At 39.8% G+C, this 8,013-nt stretch overlaps 1 pseudogene; it reads left to right on the plus strand.

The window, feature by feature from the left end:
• The first annotated feature begins 7,011 nt into the window (after window positions 1-7,011).
• On the plus strand, window positions 7,012-7,129 carry LOC124726212 (annotated as a pseudogene).
• Window positions 7,130-8,013: the final 884 nt, after the last annotated feature.

Below are 8,013 nucleotides of genomic sequence, written 5' to 3' on the forward strand. Positions count from 1 at the left end.
CCTTCCTCCGAGTTTTGTGGTGAGTCGTGGAGGTTTAATCCGTTGTAGCGTTCGTGTCGTTTCACCTTCCTTAAATCACTGCCCGTAAATGCTCGCGAACAACCGTTTCCAAGCGTCGGACCATGACAATGTGCCCTTTGTCAAAGTTGCGTATGACAGCGAATTTTCACATTCGCGGCCTGTGCCGTCAACAGAAAGATCACCATTCGTAACTGCTCAGATTTTATGCTCCCTTACTGTGTTCACAACGCAACCAGGCGACATTCAGTTTCGCAGTGGTTTTAATGTTTTGGCTCATCTGTGCATCGGAAAAGTTACAGCGAGCAGTGACTACACCAGTACTACAGGCCCCGATCTAGTGAGAGGGGGGGGAGGGAGGGAGGAGGGCAAACGGGGTATCTGCCCCGGGCGGCAATTTCAATTTCAGGAGGCGTCAAATTCATAATTTTGAAGGAAGCGCCCAGCATCCAGCGCACGTTGGTTTATTGATTACACAGGCCTACTAAAAATTTTTTTGGAAAATGTTTTTCTACTTTGATATCTGATCATCAGAGATTTTTATGAGCTGAATCCAACCCATAGTTTTCGGCCAATATGCTTTTTATTATTTAGTATAAAAATCCTATGCCATATGGTAAACGGGGAAATTAATGAAACGTTTTGTTACAACATAAGCATGGTTTGTATTTACAGTAAGCTACTTAAAACAATGGTATATGTTAATAGTGGTTTCATTTGTCAGCAGGGATTGGTTTGCATTTTCTTTCTATTTTTTCTTTGAAGCTTCTTGTTTAGCTTTTTCTACGATGAGTCGCTTGCTGAACTTCTCGGTGAAGTGACGATCAGTAGTCCCCCATCACGTTGGTGTTCCAGCGGCCTTGGTAGCGTTTTTCCATCACTTTAATGTCCTGGTGAAAACGCTCTCCTTGATCCTTAGTAATATCTTCCATATTGTCTGGGAAGTAATCAAGGTGACTGTTCAAAAAGTGAACTTTCATGCTCATTAAACATCCTAAAGTTTTAAACTTCTTTAACATTGTAGCTGTAATAGTAACGTATTCTGGGACATTTTCATGTCCTAAGAACTTTGAAACGACTTGCTTGAATGATAGTCATGCTTCTTTCTCATTTAAGGTCATTGTGGATTCGAAGTTAATATCAAACATCAATTTTCTAATGTCACATCCGACAAAGACGCCTTCTTTTAGTTTAGTTTCTGAAAGTTGTCTAAACGTTTGGCAGAAATACTTAAAACATGGTCCAACTTTAGGCAAAGTCTTTAAAAACTATCTCATTAGGCCTAACTTTATATGTAGAAGTGGTAGGAGGGCGTTATTTGAATCTACAAGGTTTTTGCGTAGAATCTTGTTCTCAAGAGGTTTTAAAGACTCCCTCACAGGCCAGTTCTTTCTGCGCCAGAGTTGATCCCTAGCTCTACTGCCCCATTCACTGAAGAAACATGGAAATTTGGTGAAGCCACCTTGCTGCTCAAGGAACATGCGTGTTACTTTTAGATCGCGACGTATCATCCAACCATGAGCAGAATAGCCTATTTTATTTAGCACTATTTCTAGGTTTTCATAGCGTTCTTTCATATGTACAGAATGTCCAACAGGTATAGATGCATACATGTTGTCATTGTGTAATGAAACAGCATTTAAACTAGTTTTGGATAAATCAATAAACAGCCTCCAGTCTTCCTTTTTGTATTCAATACCAAACTCATTCCTCAGACTGGGAATGTAACTGCCAATAAGTTCTTTTCTTTTAAACTAGAGCCAAGCTATTCAGCTTTTTCTTTCGTTAAGCCCAGATCTCTAACCAAATTGTTAATCTCGGTCTGAGTAAAGAATTTGGGCTCTAGAATTTCTGTATTACAATGGAATTCATCATCATCTGGTTCATCTAAATCACATTGTACATCAGAAAATACTTCTGTTGGAATAGAATTTAAATCATCTGGTGGTTCCGGAACCAGCAAATCTACACCATGCCCTACTGGTCGGGTGGTGGACGGAAGGTTAGACCAGTAATATCAACACTGCAAAAGTAGCAAACATTGGAATTATTTCTTGGCCCCCTTCATATCATAGGAACAGCAAATCTAAAGGCTTTTTTCCTCCTTTTTTGGACCGTTTTCTCAAATCTTCGACACACACTTAACACACCTTATGCAGCGCCCAAGATTTATCTTCATCACCAAGTTTAGATACAAAGTAGGCCTGTGATAGATAAACCTTTTTCGCAAAGTGTGTAATGTTTCTTTGGTGTTTTTTAATCACAAATTCACCACAAATGTAACAAAAACGGTCAACAGAGTTTTTGCAACCACGATTAGAGATTGTTCTGAGCACATGTACAAGAAACGGAAAAGTGAGGTTAGATTGACAGTAAACAAAACACCATCTGTTAGTGCAAAAATAGAAACGACCCTTTTTTGCCAGCAAATGTTTTCAGCAGTGCCATCAACGTCATCTACATTAATTACGCCTCCTTTTTAAGTTATTTTAACTATTTAAAAGCTGTTACATTCTTTGAAAATCGCTTACTTTAATAAATTTAGCTCTAAAATGTGAAGACATGGTGGGTGATACAGTTTTTTAAGTATCATATTTGGATTTCCCACCCTAAAGAGCAAAAGAATAAGGTATTTTCAGCAGAAATGTTTTTCCATAGTTGGCCTGTGTTATTCATATGACTGAAGTGCATCCCTGTCGGTTTTTGGCCTTTTTTTATTGTAAGTTGATTTCTGAACTGACCATAAGTTGATTTTTGAATGCTTGCATAATTTACGTGATGTCTCTGCCAGTGGAATCCTCGTCGCATATAGAAATAAGACTTTCCCGCAGACAAAAGGGCGCAGTGCTATATGAGCCGAGCCGAATAAATCCGAACGGGTGAATGCCAGTCGCTGTTAGTTTATGTGGTTGATTGGGTGTGCGAATGATAAGCGTTGTTACAAGTATTAGCGAAATCCATAGGTTCAGATTACCTAAGTGGAAGTAAAGGACTAACAGGCAACAGAAAGATTACATATTATCTTCTCGGTGTATCTTAGAAATTGAAATTTCGACAGAAAATTTGTACCAGAACGCTGCACTACTACAGTTCTCGGTTAGCAGATTCCAAGTTATATTCAAGGAATAGCGCGGAAAACGCATTGTACGAACAAACAATAACGTCTAACCAGAGAATAAACACGGGATAACTGAACCGGTGAGTCTGGCAGGGGTAGTGAAGTCGACCGGAGAATAAGTTTTGACAATGGCAGGAATTTTTATAGAATTGTGATAAGATTTTTTGTTAGAACTATTATGGAAGAATATAAAGATTCCAAATGGTTCAAATGGCTCTGAGCACTATGGGACTCAACTGCTGAGGTCATTAGTCCCCTATAACTTAGAACTAGTTAAACCTAACTAACCTAAGGAAATCACAAACAGCCATGCCCGAGGCAGGATTCGAACCTGCGACCGTAGCTAAAGATTCCAGATCTATATAAAAATTTCATACTACTACTTTCCGAACTCATGCTTGAGAAACTGGAGCGTATGAATGAAATGTAAAACAATTTCCTAACACAAAGCTTTTTGCTTGTAGTAGGCCTAATAGGCATTAGACACTGGCACTTCGTGAATTATATTATATCGCGTTACTTATATAGATGTAGATAAAAATGAAAATTTATGCGAAAACAGTCTCGTTTATTTGGCATGTGTTACAATTGCTGAAATACTAGAAAGTTCTATTTCGTTTTGTCTAGCAGACAGTGACAAAATAGACGTAATCAAATAGAGAAACAACACCAGTCTTGGATACTATTCGTATTAACAGCTTTTTCGGTATTAAACAACGACATTTTGATTTTTCACGTAGCAATAAGCTCGATGAACTCTTATATAGTAATAGATACTTTCGCAAAAAGGAATGCGCGCCGTAGAGCTGTATCAACATTAGAGAGAAAAATTGATTGGCCCTAAAAATTGAAGAAAGCAGAAGAGGCACCATAGGACATTCTAATTTCCACTGTCCTGAATATAGGTTTTATGGCTTCCCCTACAAAATGTACACCTTTGAATCCGACAGAGCGAAATATAGTGACATGCGATAGAAGAAAGCTGTTTGAAGAGATATGGCACTGCACTTTGGCACACACAAGACCAAATAACATGTCATACATTTCATCGAACATGTATGTTTTATATATCAAATTCTTCAGAAAGATATGCGCGACAAAAAAAATGAACATATTTTTGAAAAAAAATTAAAATTTTTGGCGTCCCCTCTCAAACGCTCGAGGGGAAGGGAGCGGAGTCCGCAATATCAAGTTTTTGCCCCAGTTCGAAAATGTCGTAGATCCGGGGCTGCAGAACTGATACTTGAAGTAGTAGACGTGTTCGTTAGATGTAGGATTACACAGTCGGTGTGCAGATAAACCGCCAATAGTGGCCTTTGGTTTGGTTTAGTTGACTGGTTTCACTCTTCAGACTCGAGCACCGTCAGATATTCATTGTCCCGGTGGCAACACTTTCGTGGTTTTGAGCAGCGCTCCCAACCTTTTTAGCTATGCGGTCCACCTAATTTGTTAACAAAGGTTAGAAGTAAAAAATACGTGTTTGCATTTTTGTCTGAAAGCTTAAAATCATGTGGTCAATGTTAAAAAGTAGTCAATACGACTCTTGACATTGATTGTCGCCCCGAGAGAATCAATATCTGGATTAAAACTCATTAATTTTAGTCTCAAATCACTATCTACATTCAGTCTATTTATTTTTCAAAAAAAGTAAAGTTTAAAATGATTGTTCATTAAGGAAGGTTGTTGAAATTCCCATAAAGTGTTTCAGTGCAGATTTGGCAATTGCTGAAAACTCTTGCCAAACTGTTAGCCAGAACGGGATCGATGGTGATGTGTTTAAAAAACCATTTTAGAATGTAGTTACATGATGGTTCAGTTAAAGAGTCTTCTTCACTCGATGACATTTTCAGTTTTTTAAAGTAATTTCTTTAAAGTGATTACTGATCAATTGGATTAGCCTTGAATTTTAAGGAATTAGTTCCTAAAAGAAACATAAAAAGGCTTAGATACTGCTCTAGTAAGGCCAATTAGTATATTCTCTTTCATTTAAGTCCACAGCTCGTGATGTAGCGGCTAGCGTTGCTGCCTCTGGATCACTGACTCCCGGGTTCGATTCCCGCTCGGGTCGGGGATTTTCTCCGCCCGGGGACTGGGTTTTTGTGTTGTCCTTATATCATCATTCATGCAAATGAAGCATTAAGTGTATAATCAGTATAAGACAAGTAAATAAAATAAATTATTATTAGTTTTAAAAATCACAATGTTCGAAAAATTAACTGTTTTAGATAAAGTTACTATTTAAAGAAAATTAGTATTTCCAGATAGGCTTATTAAAAATATTTGGATAGAGTTGTCTTGCAAAAAATTTCTCGCCGTCCTTACCCTGCAGAGTTAAGAATGTTGACGGCACCGAAAATATCCGCCATATAAGCCAACCATGTCAACCAGTTTTCGTCAGTCACACAATCTAAGTAGGAACTTTGAATTTTCTTATTTTGGGAGTACTGTAAGGCGATCTTTTAATTATTAAAAACCACTCAACATCCAAGATCGCATAAAATATTTCTTTATGTAAAACAACCAGTTCCAACAGACTATGCTGTCATCTTCATATCTCAAAATATTTTCATTGTAAAATATGTTTATTTTACGCTGACTTCACGCAGAAGACGCCAAGTAGAAAAAAATAGCATATTACAAAATGTTTTCCATCGCTAAAATATATAAAAACATAAAGCACCTTGTGCAAAAGATCATGTCCATATACATATTGCTCGGAATTGTTTATTGGTAGAATCCTGAAGCGATGCAGTCCTTCAACAAAGGAAATAGCTTACAATACATTAGTTCGTCCAGTCTTGGAGTATTGGTCTTCTTTTGGGATCCTTACCGGTTGGGTCTGATTCAAGAGATTGAGAAGGTCCAAAGAAGAGCGGCAAGATTCGTGACTGGTACATTTAGCCATCGCGAGAGCGTTACAAATCTCATAGAAAGTTTGAATTGGGACACACTTGCAGATAGACGGCGCGGTAAACAGAAGGGGCTGCTCACTAAATTCCGAAATCCGATCTTCACCGAGGATGTAGAGCATATATTATTATCACCAACTTTCAAATCGTGCAATGATCACCATTCAAAGATAAGGGAAATAAGAGCTTGTACTGAGGCGTTCAGACAGTCGTTTTTCCCTCGCGCGGTACGCGAGTGGAACAGAGGGGGAGGAGGGGGGGGGGAGAATATGACTTTGGCGCGAATTGTGCCCTCCGCCACACACCGCTTGGTGGCTAGCAGAGTATAAATGTAGATGTAGATATAAACACAGTACGCAATGTTTACAATGCTGGCCATATTCGAAACAATGCGAATCCACTTTAAAGTGGGAGCATGACCCCGTCCTAAACCAAGCATCCGTATTGACGTAAAGCAGCAGTAAATAACAGCAGGCACAACCCTACGATACAACACAATCTCTGACTGAAGGTATATTTTACACGCATAAGGGACACCAACAGTGCCGTGATTCCTGCGACGTTGTTAGAATTATTCTCTTTGGTTTCATATTAACATATTCCTTCTTTGAAGAGTATACTAACATAAAAACTTTGTATCATTGTTAGATGCATTTTGACATACTGGGAAACTATAAAGTTAAATTCTAATTATACAACTTTTGTGAGAGATTTTTTTTTTGCCTCTATGGTTAGTGATTTATCCGTCGGAGCTAGGCATTTTTAAGGAAATTAACAGAGGAAAATAGTACATAGTTACAAATTATTACCACCTCACTCACTGAAGTCATTCATACAATTTCCGTTATGTCTCTGCAGATTCCCGAACTGATGAAAACCGCGTCCGCACACGGAATATGTCGGCTTTAATGCTTCCTCTGTTGCAGTTTTGTATTAAACTGCTTAGGGCACAGGTGTCGGATGTCTGCCAACGGCCTTGCCGCGGTGGTAACACCGGTTCCCGTCAAATCACCGAAGTTAAGCGCTGTCGGGCTGGGCTAGCACTTGGCTGGGTGACCATCTGGTTTGCCGAGCGCTGTTGGCAAGCGGTGTGCACTCAAACCTTGTGAGGCAAACTGAGGAGCTACTTGATTGAGAAGTAGCGACTCCGGTCTCGGAAACTGACTGGGAGAGTGGTGTGCTGACCACTTCCCCTCTGTATCCGCATCCAGTGACGCCTGTGCGCTGAGGATGACACGACGGCCAGTCGGTACCTTGGGGCCTTCATGGCCTGTGCGGGAGGAGTTTAGTTTTTTTAGTTGTCGGTTGTCTGTAATATATATACTGACCTATTAACGTATTCTGAAATATTACCTGTGAAAGTTACAGACAAGATTTCAGTAACAGTTTCCTCCCCCCCCCCCCCCTCTCTCTCTCTCTCTCTCTCTCTCTCTCTCTCTCTCTCTCTCTCTCTCTGTGTGTGTGTGTGTGTGTGTGTGTGTGTGTGTGTGTGTGTGTGTGTGTGTGTGTACCTGCACAAATAAAAATTCTGTTAGCAGCAAATATGAAGAAAACTGAGAGAATACTAACTCAGCGTTATGTCCATGGATACTGAGCGAGATGGGGCAGTGGCTGACACCCTCAAATCGCATTCGAGAGACCGGGTTTAATACTCGAGCCGACCATCCAGATATCGATTTTTTGCGATCACCCAGATCACTGCAAGCAAACGCTGGTAATGTTCCTTGAAAGGGCCATTACCGCTATCCAATGCAGATCCCACTCACATCACTTTGTGTTCACGATGGCACCGGACACTGCTGTAACCCTCACCAGGACAATGAGTATCTGATGATGCTCGGGTCTAAGGAGCGAAAGTAGTCGAATAAATCAAATAATAGGCCCCCCTCTGGTGGTCTACCTTTACATTAATTATAATCATGTGGTTCCTGCCAGGCGATGCCAGTCTTTGGTAGGATATAAATTAAG

Source organism: Schistocerca piceifrons, chromosome 1, assembly GCF_021461385.2.
Source record: "Schistocerca piceifrons isolate TAMUIC-IGC-003096 chromosome 1, iqSchPice1.1, whole genome shotgun sequence".
Lineage (NCBI taxonomy): Eukaryota > Metazoa > Arthropoda > Insecta > Orthoptera > Acrididae > Schistocerca > Schistocerca piceifrons.